This window comes from Cavia porcellus, unplaced genomic scaffold (assembly GCF_034190915.1).
Source record: "Cavia porcellus strain 051 isolate PalLab524CR breed Dunkin Hartley unplaced genomic scaffold, mCavPor4.1 scaffold_24, whole genome shotgun sequence".
Classification (NCBI taxonomy): domain Eukaryota; kingdom Metazoa; phylum Chordata; class Mammalia; order Rodentia; family Caviidae; genus Cavia; species Cavia porcellus.
In genome coordinates, this window is record NW_026947507.1 from 16,268,747 (window position 1) to 16,285,695 (window position 16,949).

The 16,949-nt window shown below is 31.9% G+C and overlaps 1 protein-coding gene across 15 annotated transcripts in view; it reads right to left on the minus strand.

The window, feature by feature from the left end:
- Tenm3 (teneurin transmembrane protein 3) overlaps positions 1-16,949 on the minus strand; it is a 2,467,413-nt gene that overhangs the window by 1,746,034 nt on the left and 704,430 nt on the right. The window lies entirely within an intron of this gene.

Here is a 16,949-nt window from a genome sequence, read left to right on the forward strand (position 1 = left end):
ATATGAATGTATTATGTTATTATTATTATACATTTATATTCTGTCTGAATTTAATTTCTTTGTTTCTTCTCAGAAACATTACAAGTACTAGGAAGTTATTTAAATATTTTCTAATAATAAGCTTGATATCAAATTTTAAAGCTGTATCAGGCCAAAATATATCCGCTTAATACAGTACAAAAACTAGTATGTAATACAAAATTGGAAGTGTGTTTTGTTTAATTAGCTGCTCATTTTTTTTCTTTTTTGAAGTAAAAAATCTACTGACATAGTGTAAACTAAGATGTTTCTTTACATATCTCTTTAGTTTAATAGGATTCTTTAAAGTGGTTTTTAGATTTGAAGAAAGCAGTGTTTCTAAAAGAAAAGAAAATGTTTCAATTTTTTATAATTACTTGAAGAAACAGTCTTCATATAGGAAAAAAGATATTTGGATAATAAGTTGTTCGCTGAAGAAAATTATGTCAAGGCAAGTGGAGAAGATTTACTATAAATACTGTTATTTTAAAAGTTAATTAATTACAGTTAAGTTTTATCTTAGCAAATATTGATATAAATAATAAATTTTGCTCTTTAACATGGGTGGCAAGTAGTGTTACTTCTTAAACATTATTTCCTATAAATCTCTAGATTTATTTTCATTAATATAAAACAAATTGGAAAATGGTTTGTTAGAAATGTAGTGGTTATAATTAATTTTTCATCATTTTATAATACACAAAATGTTGTATATTTTGTTTTAAGAATGGATTGCTCCAAGACAAAATATTCCTAATAAAGGATACCTTATTTTTCTCCATAAATAATTTGTAGCAATAGAAACTATAAAATACATGGTCATTCTTAATTTAGAGTAAAAACAGTTACATTATTTTAGACAATTCATTTTCTTATTTTCACGGTTTAATTATGTCTTTAGCATTTTCAGCTTTTTTCTTAGTTGGAAATACTCTATTATACATGCTTTGCAGAGTATTAAATTTGGTAGAAGTATTTAAAGAGTAAAAGTGTTAAGTAGGAGAAAAAATAAGGACAATTTTTCAATTGGAGTTGTTTGTATTCAAGGTGGTAAAAGCAAGATTAATAATGGGATAAAATCCCTCACTTTTGTTTTTAAGGATGATTTGTTTTATTTCAGTTCAAAAGTCTACGGAGGCACACTCTCCCTGATAGCTCTGTGTATTCTACTATTAATGAACTCTCTGGACTTGTAGACATCTTTTCTTTAATGGAAATGTGGTAGGAAATGGCTATGCAATAGCTGGGTGGCGAATTTCAGACCCAATCAATTCCTCTTCTTGTGTCCTCTCCCAACCTGTACCTCAGAAACTACTGCTATGGAACCTCTAGATTTCTAGGGAACAAAGTTAGAAATGCATTTATTTGTCTCATAATTTTTTTTCCTTTTTGCACAAAAAATAGTGGGGAAGAAGGAATATATGATTCCTGGGAAAGGAAAGGGAATTTCAATATAGGAAATATTGTATTGAATTTAAGTAAGAGTAAAGGAAATGGAGGGAAACAAAAGTGTTTCTGGTAAAGTTTGTGATGTATTTGCGAAAGTTTTAGGAAGCTGATTGGGAAACAGTCCTGCAACAAAAGTGAAGAAAGAAGTAAACTGTAGAGACCACTTGTGTGCCTTCATTCTCCTAATCTATGTCGAGTCACTCCTATATTACACTAATTACCTGTAAATCTTGCCCACAACTTAAGTTACAGAGATTGATTTGGTATATTAATTGACTCATAAATTAGAACTCTGCCCTAAAATGTAACTATGATCCTAAATACAGTCATAGCCCTTTTGGCATCTTTTTCATTTTTAAACCAACTAATAGCTAATTATAATTGTGGGAAATGTTGAAAAAAGGAAAAAAAAAAAAAAAAAAACACCTCATTTTCAAGTGGCTGCCTAGAATTAGTACTCAAAACCCTGGCTAGTTTGCACAAGAATGTTGCATTATTTCGGTGTCAGTTCTCTCCTTTAGAATGTTTGGAAGCTCAGCACCAGACGCTAGTTTCCAGCCTGCCAAAAAACATGCTGGTTTCTTGGTACGGTTTTCTAGTTCTTTTGCTATTAGTGCATAATTTGACAGTATGCTGCCACAGTAACAGAATTCATTAAGGGATTTCAGTTTTGTTCTGCCAATGAGGATTTTTGGCTGCATGTAGAGCTGGCTTCTGAAGATTGATCCATAATATTTGTCTTATAAGGCTTTGTCATCTCCTAGTATGACCAATGCAATGAAGTAATCCATAATGAGCTGAGTTCTCCCAGCATGAGCTATTACCCAAGGGTAAGTTAGGCTCTCTTAGAAGCCATATTCACTTCTTTTTCATCAAACTTGGGTACTTAAAATAGACTGCCTGAAAGTGGACATATTTTACAACCTTATCTTGCACCATGTGGTTGGAGAATGGATTAGGGACATAAACCCCAATGTTCATTTCCTTCAGCCTCTCAGGCAGGGAAAAAATAATCCAGATTTTTGACTATTTACTTTGTATAGTCATTTTCAGATGACTTCTGGAAATACTAATGTGGTTGATTTAGTAAAGACAAATATACATAATCTTAATGGTTCTAATCAATATTATCCTACATGATTTCAGCAAAAAACTTGATATACCTTTTGTTATTTTAAACTGTACTTTAATACCACATAATTGTATTTTGACCACATATTTTGCCATTATCTATTGAATTGCTTACTAATCTTTTTTGTAGAGTTCAACAGTTTCAGTTTCAAACTCACATGAAATACTTTTATGTTAATGAGACCAAAGTAATTGAATTGATATCTTTGGGCATTGATTGCCTCTTTGATGAAAAACTAACCTGCTCTTGCAATCTTTCCTGTTGTAACAGCAAAAGAATGGGAATGAATCAGAACAAATGCAGCAAGTAAATTGAAAAATAAATCAGAGAACAGTATTGAATACTATTATATTGAATGAAGAAAGGAAACAAGCATAATCTTTATTAGGGCAATGGTCCTTAGTTAGGGATGATTTTGCCTCTTCCTCAGCTTACTATAACAACTGGGAAATACTATTCTATTCAGCTCATAGAAGCTAGAGATATTGCCAATATCCTGCAATACACAGAGAAGCCCTTGGCTCTTCCATTTACCTGCAAAAAGAAAGCCATAGTCCAAAATGTGAATGCTGCTGAGTTGAGACATTTACTTGTGGCTTATGGTACACTAAAACACAAGGAGGAAGATCAAGCTAAGCTATGTTTATCTTCAGTTTAATTCAGTTAATGTAGCTCATAGTTAAAAGAAATCTAACTAGCTCCATTTAAAAAAAATAGCCTTATGCTTTGGGAGCAGCATAGCCTCATGAGTTTATGAGAAGTAAATCCATTGACACCTCTAGTTAGGTAGGAAAAAGGGAGCCTCAATCCAATCATTATATTTTGCATGGTGGTGTATGGATGACACTTTAGAAAAGCAATCCTGAAACAAGGTCCTATGAGGAGTGGTTCAGAAAGGAGGCGAATCCATGGCTCGATTTGTTTTTGTCTGTCCATAATCACTTACTGACATTTTTTACCCCTCAGCTTACTACATTACTTTTATCATCTTTTTCTGAGCATCTATATTTCAATGATTATATATTTTTCACACTAAAAGTTTGCAGTTGTTGTTGTAATACAAAAAGGAGACAGATGTTAGATACAGTAGATAGGTGATAAATAGGTAAATTTCATTTAATTTGTTACTTATCATCATCCCAAAGGATGTTCTTGACCTCAGTATGGTTAATAATACAAGGGTAGAAATATCAGAAAATAAGGTGTTAATCATGCTATAGATAATAGTGTTTTTTAAGACTACATAGTAATCTTAAATCAACAACATGCCCATGTTCTTGAATTCACTCTTTGTTTACTTTTCCACTTATCTTGTCTCTTTCTACCTTATTTTTTACAATTCCTACCCTATGTACTGAATATCTGCCTTCTGTTAAATTGTAAAATACAAAAGTAAACAAGATATGCTCACTATCTAACCAGACATGAATGCCAACATAAAGTGAATGCAGTTATATCAACAGAGAGAATGACATAATGAAGTCGGTCAGATACACTTAAAAACAGAACAGGTTGTTTAATTTTTCATAAGACTATGCTCAGGTCTGATGGATGTTTTTGGTTTTGATCTTCTTATGTTTCTAATCGCTTTGTTGGGTAAACTATGAATTCCTAGATAGCATATTTCAATAATACAATGATAATAGTACTAGAGGGACATTCCTCACAAATTCAGAATCTTATTTTACTTATCATTTATAAGCAACATCAAAAGCATGATAAAACAATCTTACTTTTTAAAAAAAATTCTCACAATTTCAGTATTAAAAGGATGAAAAGATATTAATCTTCTGTTTGTGAACTGTATCTAATTGTCTCCCCAAAGCTTCCTGAGCCAATAGGTCGGGCTCTTTAGAGTTAGTTGGATCTAGGGTGTGGGAAGATTGGTTAAAACTACAGATTAACTAAATTAATCCATCAATAGATATGGATGCAAAAAATGCAGCAAAGACAGTTAAAAAAACTAAAAGTGATATAACAACTCAACAACCACATGAAAAAAGAATATAGAGTTAAGTATTAAGCCTCTCTTTTAAAAAAAGAATTGTAAATGAATCCTAGACTACAATGAATAATTTAAAACTCAAAAACTCCTAGAAGACAATACAAAAGAATAACTTTTCATATTTGGCACCAAAACTATGAGCAATTAAAAACATTGATGAAATTGATTTTACTAGCAATAAAAATTTCTGGTCTGCATGATACACTTGCAAGAGAATGAAAAAGTGACATAATATAATGGAAGAAAATATTTCTATAAAATAGATCTGATAAAGAACTGCTATACAAAAATATACCAACTGAATTCCAAAAAGTTAACAATAAAAAATACTTATTAATACATGGCCAGACTTTAACATATAACTTAACATAATGATATAGAAATGGCAAATAGACATGTGAAAAGAAAGTGTTTTCAGAGAAAAGTAAAATCAAGCAATGAGATATCAGTACACACAAATTGGAATAACCAAAATCAAAAAAGTGACAATACCAAGTGCTGATGAGGATGTGGAACAACCAGAACACTCCTTGCCAACAGAAAGTAAAAAGTTATGCTACTTTGGGAGACAATTCATATAACAGTACTATTTGCTTACAAAACTGCATATACCTTTACTATATGACACACAGATTCAGCAATCATGTTCCTTTATTTATCAAAAAGAGTTAAAAAATGTGTCTAAACAAAAAAATTGCACTCATTTATAAGAATTTTATTCACTATTGTCTAAAATTTGAAGTGACCACAGAACCATCAACAGACAAAACCATAAATACACAATTATAAACGTAGACAATATTATATTTTTCAGCATTAAAAATAATGAGTAATTAAACCTTTATATGCTTATTATTTTATCAGTTGTTTTGGGTTTTTAGGCTTTTCACTTTTATATGATGGGAAACTCCATTGATTAGGTATAGTAATAAACTGATAAAATAATAAACTCTCAAAGATAGAATGGACTACTAAAAAGAAAAAAAATGTCTTTAGAATAATAGAAATAATCATTTGGGATTTAAAACTGAACATATTAAGTATTTGGTCATAGTGCAAGAACAAGCAACCTGTTGGAACTGAACTCAGGCCCCCCAAATGCTACTTTGAAGGTTTAACATTGTATTATTAACCAGATTTTCTGAAATATATTAGAATTGCTAACTAAATACAACTTCAGACCAAATTTATCATTTAATGATTTCTTTGAAAATTAAAAAGGTAATTACTACTTTTGTGGTGTGGGAAACTTTTGAAAGAAAAACAACAAAATGGATAGGAAAACATTTTAAAATAAAAGCATTTTTAAAGAGGACTGCATACAATCTGTCTCAGTCAAAAAGGTTATGGTTATCATACCAAACCAACCTGAACAGGTTAAATTTAAAACAAAGAAGTCAGTGCTCTATAAAAATAGACATAAGAAGTGTAATTATTCTGTTGATTGTGTAAGTGTATATGTGAAATCTAAAACTTTTGAAATGGTAAGGAAATCCACTTTAACTGTATCAAATTGAAAACTGTATGCCTGAGTCAGTATCTGTGCATCCCATATTTCCAACTCCTGAATTTACTCAGCTCCAAAATGCAAATACAGTTCTTCTTATGATTCCACTGGGATTGTTCTAAATATAGGAAATTAGTTCAGTGAATTCTTCCTTATCTATCACTGTCAATACAAACTGACATATTAAAAATATTTAAATTGTTATCCCAGGAAGGAAACATCATTTCTCAATGTCAATATATCTGTTAGAGGATAACACTCCTGGGTCCAATATACATTAATTCTGATAAAGAGACTTCATTTAAATATAAACCTTGTGACAGAAAACATTGCTGAGATATGTGAGTGGGTCATAATGTGAGAAGCAATAAGAGATTTGTCTCAAGAATAGTAGATAGTGTAGTTATGTCATTTTAAAGCATGTCTGGTCCATGTGGCTCTAGGACATTCCCTGAATAAACAGCATCATCAGTCTGACTGTCTTTCTGTCTGTCTGCCTGTCTCTCCATCCATCATGCTGGGGATATGAACCCAGAGCCTCTTGCATGCTAAGCAAGTACTGTACCATTCATTTATATCCTTACTCTAACATAATCTTTCTGATGAAACATAAATCTAAATTCATCAGTTACAATCTTGGTAATATTTATTAATTAAAATTCTGACTATGTCATGTAGCCCTAGTCAGTTCAAATATAATGAGGCAGAAATTATGGAAATAATATTATTGATAAACTCACTTTCCTCTCTTTAGTTATGGTCACTCTAAAAATAATCCAAAATAAAGGTCATTTAAAAACTCAGTGAAATATTACACAAACTGTCACAGTAATTGGTGATAAATGGACTTTTATTAACAAAAATCTTATCATACATCTTACTTACTGGCTCTTGCTTTAATTTAAAGCCCCTTTTATCACTGTGAAGTCATAATAACTGGCTGACTGATATACAAGACAACCATATCTTTAATTAAAGCAAGTAGGGTGATATAAGGAAAAATAAAGAATCATGGGATCCAATCTCATTATGATATTTTGATAATTTTGATGCCCTAGAGAGAGCCTTCTTAATCCTACCAAATGACTCCAACTGAAACATGAATATATGAATATATATATATATATATATATATATTTCAAATTTTGAGATTAAAGTATACAAGATACGTTTTTCAATTCTTTTTTTTTTTTTTTGTCTTTTTTTTTCTTTTTTATCGGTACCAGGGATCGAACTCACGACTGCCTGCTTGCAAGGCAGGCGCTTATGCCGTTGAGCTAAATCCCCAGCCCCACGTTTTTCAGTTCTAACTACATCAAAGATGTGTAGTAATTCTGATTACTAGCACTAACAGTAGACATTGTATTACTCGAGAATGATTGTTATTATTATTATTAATTACTTTAATGATATGTCAAGGGGAGAAAAAGCCCTGCACACATGTGGAGAAACAGAAAAGAGTAACATTCCTACAAGTAGAATTTGTGTGTGTGCTATGGAAGAGCATAAGTTTAGGAGAGATGGTCACTGTGATGACAAAATTCCCATGTCACCATGGCTGAATCATGCTGTTTCTGTGAAAGTGTTTTCTGATGTGGTTAACTTGTGAATCAGCTGACTTTGGATAGAGTAAATTATCTTCCATCATATGGATTGGCCTTATCCCACTACTAGAAGATCTTAAGAAAATGGACTTATCTACTCCAGGCAAAAAGGAATTTTTCCAGCGTGTCATCTTAGGACTCTTCCTTGTCAGTCTCTCATCAGATTCTGGACTTGCCAAGCTTTCACAATTACATGAGCCAGTTATGCAAAATAAAATTCTATCTCAGGGTATATATAATAACCAGTATATAGGATAGCTCTTGTCTTTTATGTTTGTTTTGATTTTTAGTTTACTTTGGATTTTTTGCTTTATTTTGTTTAGTTTTTGAGAGTTCTGGGTAATATCAACATTAAGGCCAAGGAGCAAAATATAAAAGAGAAGTTTAATAATCAGGATCTTTGATGTTGAAATCCATTAAATGTGTTACAAATATGATTTTACAGTGTGGAATCTTATAGGTAAGTTTGAAAATCAATTCCATCATTTGTCCTTCAAACTTAAATGAAAGATGCATTGGGGGTAAGCCGCTAACTAAAGAGGAAAGAGAAGTTAATTGCCACATCAGTTCTCTAGTGTGAGAATAGATAAACTCTTCAGTATAAATACAATGGCTTTAATGTTTTCAATAAAGAACTCAATCTGGATAACTTGTATTTTTAAATAACGTAGAATGCACACAGTGCATTAAAACATGGAGAGAAAAAATAAATGTTATAGTAGTTCTTTCATTTTATGTGGTTCACATAAAGATGTGTGTTAAAAACAAAAATTATACAAACTCAAACAGGATTGCAAATAATCAATTTCCCTGAATTTTCAGTTTGTATGTTCTTCTGTTAGTTGTTTTTAAAGTCTTAAAAACAAAAAACAACAAAGCAAAAATAATAATAGTATAATAATACTAATTAAATACCTCTCGATTCATTGTCAGATATTTTCATGTGTCTAAGAGGCCATGAAGAGAAATATAATCACATATTCTCAATTGAACTATTTCTTAAACAAATTTAAATGAAGACAACGATGGGAATTTAAATTATCAAGTGGCTGAAATGATGTGAGAATAATAAAATGGACACTCATAATTCTATCTTGTCTTTAACACATAAGTGTCAAAATTCTAGCTATGGATTGTTATGGTGTACTACCATTCTCAGATAGAATGAATACAAGTGACAAAACGATATTGACATAATCCTTTAAAATTGTTATTCACAAGTGCTTTAGAAATACATTACTTTACCACTAAGTGTGATTTAGTTTCTAATTTCAAAAATGAAGAATATCAAATACTTGTCAAAATAGATGTTACTAAAATTATTTTCTGGGTTAGAGATGTGGCTCAGTGGTGGAGCACTCGCCTAGCTTGTGTGAAGTTTTAGATTTGATCCTCAATATAAAAAAGTCTAGGGTAGAATCATCCTGCTCATATGATGACATTGTGGTTACTATGTGCACAGTGCTGGGGATTATAATTACGGTAAAGATGAAGAATTGTCAACTTGGAAACGTAGTTTTCTTCTATGACTTTTATTCACTGCATTATGTAATGTTGGCCCAAATGCCCTATTCTTGGGTTTGTTTGCTCCCTTTGCTCTGTGCTATCTCTACATACTGTTTTATGGAAAATAAGTTTATTGTCACTGTGTTAATTATCACCCATTATTAGTGAGTCATATTTCACAGCACAATTCTCCCACTTCAAGGTAAACAATATAGAGAGGTTACTGAGTTGACAGATACCTAAGGAAAAGTTATATATCACTTCCAACCATCCTAAAGAAAAGAGTAGTTTATGTGTCAAGTTGATGATATGTGTTCAGCAGTGTTTTATGACAGGTTTTCTGAAAGAATCAAGATCAGTCTTGTGTTTTTAGGCTATAATTTGGCATACCTAGGATGATCTAAGTTAAATTTTAATGTTAAAATGTGATTTATTTTACTCACTGTTTCTCTTTTGGCTTTGGTTTGTAATTTCGTATTTTGTCTAAAATCTTTTTTTTTTTTTTTTTTGCACTCATATCTAGTAGCCCTTAAGCCAAAGCTCAATCACAAATTCTAAGAATCATAAACTTCCCTCAATGCCCATTGTATCTGTGATCTTTCTTTTATTAAACCTGGCCTTGCTTTCTTCCCATGATTTTATTTCAGTGCATTTTCCTTTCTTTGTGCATCTGTAATTCTCTCTGATTATAATCACAAAAGGGAGATCACCCATTCTCAAAAAACAAGAGGCAGTTTGACTATCTAGTCTTTGAAAACTGTTCAGTGCATGACTGTAATACCAGTACTCCAGAGGCTAAGGCTGAGGATCCTGCTGAGGAGTTTAAGGGCACCCTAAACTACCCAGGGAGACCTTGTATAAAACAGGGTGGACAGTGTTAACACAAGTTTCAAGAAGAAAATTGACAAGGGAGTGAAAAACAAAATATTCTACATTGTTGGTGGAAATATAAACTGCTACAACCACTACAGGAGTCAACAAAAAGCTACATTTAGACATTCCACTCAGCTGGTTAGTCCCTTTCTGGGTATCTTTCCAAGAGTTAAAGACATCATACCATCATGATACCTACATATTCATGTTTATAGTAGCACAACTTATGATAAGTAAACCTTGAAAATGGCCTATACATCCATCAAAAGATGCAATAAAGAAATGTGGTACTTATACAGAATAGAGTATTACTCAACTCTAAATAAGGATAAATCTTGTTATTTCCAGGAAAACACCTACACATTGAAATCATAGTATCATGTGAAATAAATCAGTCAGACAAGTTTAATTTTTCCATAATTTCTTATATGAGAACGCCAAAACATAAAGAGCAAAAAAAGTATGTTATAGAAAATGGAAACACACCTTTTGTGAAATAGAAAGGGAAAAAGAAATGGAGGGGGAAGAGGGAAAGAGATGGAGGTGAAAAAAAATTGAAATACGCATGCTATGTATCAAAATCCTATGATGAATGTAACCACTGTGTGCCACAAAATGTAGTAATAAAAATATGAATTAAAAAAGAGAATTGGCACATGTCTATGAATCTCAGCACAATATTTTTTACTAAATGTCAAAAAATATATTTTTCTATTAAATGTCTCTATTTTAAAGAATTTGAAAATATTATTCATATTTCATATACTATTCAATATAAAGGTAGTCATTTTCTCTTCTAAATATCTTTGGCTGTGCTCTGAACACAGATGGGTTTATACTTTCTTTTTGGAGTACCAGTATTGCCCTGGCTCACTGCAGCCTACCATTCTTTCTCCTGCTACAGGATCATTAGACCCACTGTTGCCTCCTTCTGAAAGCCTTTCCCTCTCCCTCTGGAATTTCCCTTGATCTCGCAAATCAAGTGCAGATGTTGGTGCCACAACAAAGATTTTATGATACTACAAATTCCTATTTAACTTTTTTTATAATATGTTTTACTTGTATTATGTGATAAGCTTATTAGTAATTATACACACACACACACATATGGTATAATGGGAGTAATTGTTCTTCCCATTAAACAGAAAATGCCTCAAGCTCAAGAATTGTCCTCTGCACAGCCAAACCCTAATGTTTTCCCATGAGTCAGCACCATTAGCAAACCATGAAGGAAGAAAACAAGAAATCAAGGAAGTGCAAGCACCCCCTGTGAAACAGCTCCATGCATGGGCCGCTGTAATGGGGGACAGGCATACTCCAGTCTCTTCCTGTGCACAGGCTGGGAAACAAGAAGAGCCAGTCCCCAACTACACTCCCATAAGCAACCTGCTGATCCTGAAAATACAGGCTGTGATGATAGCTAGTGAAATGAAATGCAATTTGACGCTTACGGTGTCTGGCGTTTCACTGACTTTGCAGGTCTAAGGCCAGTGGTCTGATCATCTATTCAGAGGATCATGGTGCAGTCTAGGGGGCATCTCCTTCTGACGGTGGTAGCAATTGTTAATTCCCTATTGTCTTGTTTTGAAATCCTGTGTCACTTATACTGATTTGTTATGATTGATTTGATCTGTTTTATTTTGTTTTTCATTATATAATCTAGCACAGCCCATGCTAATAGAAGGAACAAGGTACATAATAATTGAATAACTTAATTGATTATAAATGCTAAACATATCACATGACTTACAGCATGGTTATTTAACTCTCAAGGTCTCAGACTTTTCTCCCATAATTTCACTTAAAAATAAAAGCATTCATTTCTTATGTAACAATGCAAACAAACAAAACTAAGAACTACAACAAAACAAATTTTCTTTACTGATTGAATATTTTTCTTTTTTCTTTTTTCTTTTTTTTTTTTTTTTTTTTTTTCTATTTACCAGTACTGGGGATCGAATTTACGACTGCCTGTTTACAAGGCAGGTGCTTATGCTGCTGAGCTAAATCCCCACCCCTACTGATTGACTCTTAAACATTTCAATTTGCCCATGTTATCTCTTCTTTCAGGGATTTACTAATTTCATCATCCTATGAAAATCCTAAACAAACCCCCTTCTGTGTTACTTCCATCCTTCTCTGGATTCCTTTCCAGAATTCTTAACTAGCCACAGTTTAAAGGTCTACACATTAAATGCCATTAATGTATTTCCCCACCCCTCAAAAATTTCACTGGCTTGAAAAACATATAAAGGGATTAATTTCATGTATTTAAAAGTTTTTGATAGATCTAATTTGCCTACTTCTGATCTTTATTTTTCTTTTTTTTTTTTTTTTTTTTTTTTTTTTTTTTTTTTTTTTTTTTTGTCTTTTTCCTTTTTTTTTTTTATTGGTACCGGGGATCGAACTCACGACTGCCTGCTTTCGAGGCAGGCGCTTATGCCGCTGAGCTAAATCTCCAGCCCGATCTTTATTTTTCTACACACAAGATTTTGCCATATATATATATAACATACATATATATTTTACATATATATGACAATATACTAGAAAAGTCTGAGACATTGAAAGTTAAATAACCTTCCATATGTTGATTCCTGCTAATATAATTTCTCAAAGTACTTATTAACTGGAATAATTATCTACAAAATGAGCATAAGATCGGCAAAGAGAAAGAAAGACAAAAGTAAAAGAAACTAGATTACTCTTTAAAGTTCCAGAACCTTTCATAAGCTTCTGAATATTGAAATAGACTCAATATAATAAATTATAGTACTTTCATACCAGTGTACTACCAAGTCTCTCTTTGATAAAATTTTCATATTCAAAAAGCTTGTCATGACAGTATGCTAGTTATTATGCTGGTATATATTAAATTACTATGCATCATAACTTAATAAACTCCTTTTCTTGGTACCAAGGATCAAACTCATGACCTTGCACTTGCCGGTAGGAGTTTATTTTGCTGAGCTAATAAACTCATTAATTACAAGCAATATTCACAGTGTAGAAATGATTTATGAATATGTATATCAAAAACTGAAACCAGTTATAACAATTGGGATATATTATTTGAATGACAACTTAAATAATGAGCCAAAAATATCTTTGTAGTCAGCACCATTATTGTAAGGATGAGGACATTTAGATCTTTTATCAATATAGAAATTTATCCAAAGATTTGTACTATAACCAAAAATATCTCTAAAGTAATCTTTTAAGAACTAAATGCTATTAATATTTTACAGTCAGGTGAACTAATTTAAAAATAATTATTAAGCCAATCTTATATATATTATATATTTATATATTCCAATCTTATATATATTACAAAGAATATATATAAAATCCAACAAGTATTTTTAAATCATAAAGAATAAAATAATGAACATAGATGTATAAAAATTTTGCATATGGATTTTAAAGTAACAAGCCTCTTGAAACAGCATTTTTCAGATTTATTTTTCATGAAAAAATAAGGAAACTCTTATTCTTTGAGTAGCAACATTTTTTCAAATAAGTTTTTGAACCTTAAATAACAAAATTGTTTTAAAATGTTAAATAAATTTCTAATTAAAATATAAGTAGAAAGATTTTGTGCTTTAATGTACTTCTTATTATGCTTTGGTAAACAGAGTACTGTAACAAATGATGAATTTTACTATTTTCAGTCTTTTTAAAATCTACTGCCACACAAATATGCTGACAAATAGTGACTATACAGGGTAGAAGCAAAATTAAATGCCTACAATTGCCATTAGCAATTGTGAAAAATTACTAATCTGTCTAGAGTAAACTAATGTACATGATTAAAAAAAAAGAAAATCCTTCATCTTATGGAACATCTATCAATGTTTTATCTCTATCTCTAGACCTGGTTTAAATCATTACTATATCATGGCTAACTATCTCGTTAGTGTCAAAGATTGTAGTTTCTTAAACATATATTTAAATGATGGGAAAGAGAAATCTATTTCTTCTTTCCATACAATATGTAAACCAAATCAGCAGCAAAGGAATTATAGTTAATTTATATAAAATAAAGTAACTGGCAAATAAAAATTATTTCTTTCATTTTTTAAAATTCTCAAGTCATGTTTGTATACACACAATTATACTCCAATTTAGTAATATAAGTTTAATGTAAAAGATGTATCATCACGATGCATCAGAGATCATCTACATACACATATAAACATACAGAAGCAGAATACATTTTAAGAACCTCATAATAAACAAGATTTCATGGTGTAACAAAACTGATTGGTTGTATCTGGTCCCTTTTCAAATACAGAACTAATCTAAATCAAAATATGAACAAGAATACGTTAAACTTTTGTGTAACTGTCCTTTATTAAATATCCACCAGAGTCTGGTTAATTCAGATTAAAATTTAATTGAAAATCTTTTATAGCACACATGTTTCATGTCAGAGGAGACCGATACTAAAGACTCACTGTTTTACAGTTCACATTAAGACTACACTTCAGGGAGAGAGCTGGGGAAAGGAAGAGTGCACCTTGGACTCTGTTCAAAGATATCCAATTATAGAAGAATGAAAAGACTATTGTTGTAGGGAATTTCTTAGATAGTTTTACCTATAAAGTAGCTTTAAAGTGGATTCCAGTGTATTTCTAAGAACAGTAAACTGGCCGCAGCATACCCAGGAGAAGAAGGAAATGTGAAAGACATTGATTTTCCTTAAAATTTCTAATAGAGAACAGGAAATTTTTTTCATGTATTGCAATGTGTTGAGGTGAATAATGTAAAATTTCTTCAACTCTAAAGTAAGTATTTTTTGTGTGCTAAATTCTAAGAGCTAAGTATAGTGGCAACAAAGAAAGAGACTGAAAGTAGGCTTATAATATCAGAATCCATTATACATCAGTCAGCTTGTTGTTAGCTGTGAAAATTGACATGGTTCTAACATGTTGAACTTTAGATACAATTGGTTGGAATTGCTTTCCTGGTGATTATTTATGGAGCATACTTAAAGAGATCATGTGTTCAGCGACAGGGACAAAATTTGTGTGCAATTCTTAGTTGTTAATACTTTCATAAGTTTTATCTCAATGAATTTCAATGGCTTCTGTAAAGTTAAAATAACACAATTTGCCTTTGTCCAGCTCAACAGTGGAGCTGGTTAGGATTGTTCTGATAAATTCAAAGTAAAACAAATAAAATTTTATCTTGATAGAGACCTTAAGAAAGAGGAAGAGCTAAAATATTGTTGGGTTTAATCAAAAGGCTAGTTTTAATATGTTTGAAATTCTGAGGCCCTAGCTACCATCAGCTTATACTCTCACTCCTCATCACGTAATCCTACTTGTTGATGAAAAAATCTTTACAGATTCCTTACAGTGGTGATATCTGCTTCTACAAAGTAAAATAATCTGTACTTAATGTGAGGCAGCAGCTATTGCTAACACCCAACATTCAAGGAACTAAATCAGCATAAATATCCCTCAATAAACACCATTGAGGTCAGGAAATATTTTGCATCCCATGAGCTCTAGTGCTATTATTTTCAGTGCCATCAGCCTATGTGCTGATAGAATGATTGCTGTCAATCAACTCCATATTTTGATTTAATATACTGTAAAAAAAAAACTGAATATCTTCCACATTTGACCTTTGGCAAACTTTCTGCAAAATTTTTCAGTGAAACAAAAAATGAGAGGATCTAGTAGCCATCTAAATGTCTGTGGTATTGGAGCCTTTAAGTACATTTTCATCCTTGACAATAGTACTTGGGATATTTCTAGAGGAACAACTAAGTAAAAAAGTAAGACTAAGTTCAGCATCTTATTTTGTTTCCTGAACTAATATAATCAATGCCTATTTGCTATGGTAGGTATCTAGACTTTCCCCCCTGTGAAGCATTAGGTAGAATGTTTTAGAGATAGCTGGATTTAGGTCATTTGATACTGGGATTAAGGGTGTATGGCACTAATTGGAGTTAGGATAGTTCTGTGTGGCACCACCCAAAAGCCTGGTAGCTTGGATGGATAAAGGGATAGAAAGGAAGGTAGACTTTTTGCTTCATGTGCTGCTGCTGTTTGCTGCCTTGTGCTTGCTATGCCCTACCATGAACGATTTCTCCTCTGTGATGCCCCTCTGCCATGCCATCATATATAGAAGCTAGCTGACTATGACTGAAACTTTTACAAACTATGAGTCAAAGTAAATCTTTCCTCCTTTAACTTTCGGTGTCAATATTTTGTCTCAAATATGATAAAAGCAACTAAGACATTTTGGTACTGAGCATGAGATTACAGCTTCAGTGTTACCTGGCCTTGTGGTTCAGGATCAGTTGGAACTGGCTTAGGGAAATAGTTTGTGAAAGTTTGGAGATGCTGGCTAAGACTCACTCCAGAAATTCTGTAACTTAAACTTGATAGGCAATTCTGGTCAGAGCTCAGAATACAAGAATGCTGATAGAAATTTTGCCAGTATTAACCAGGTTTGGGAGATTTACATTGGGAACATGGATTGCATTAGTTATTAAACTGTAGACCATCTATGTTATGCTATGGTAGAAAATTTGTATGCATTTTGCTCTTGTCCATAGATTTTGCCTAAAACTGGGATTACATATGGCAAACCTTAATATGGAAGAAGAAAATTCATGGCAGTGTAATATTAAGGTAGTTGCATATACACAGTTAGAAGCTGTTAGCCAGATTTATATTGAGAATCAAGAACAAAGACTCCAGTCAAGTAATTTAAAATGCTTTTGAGTTTGGCCACAAAAGAAGTTTCTGTAAAATTACACACTACAATTATGGAGCAGAGAAGAAATTGGTTTCTTCAAAGTAACAGGGTCATAAAAAAAATGGTCTGAACACATGACAA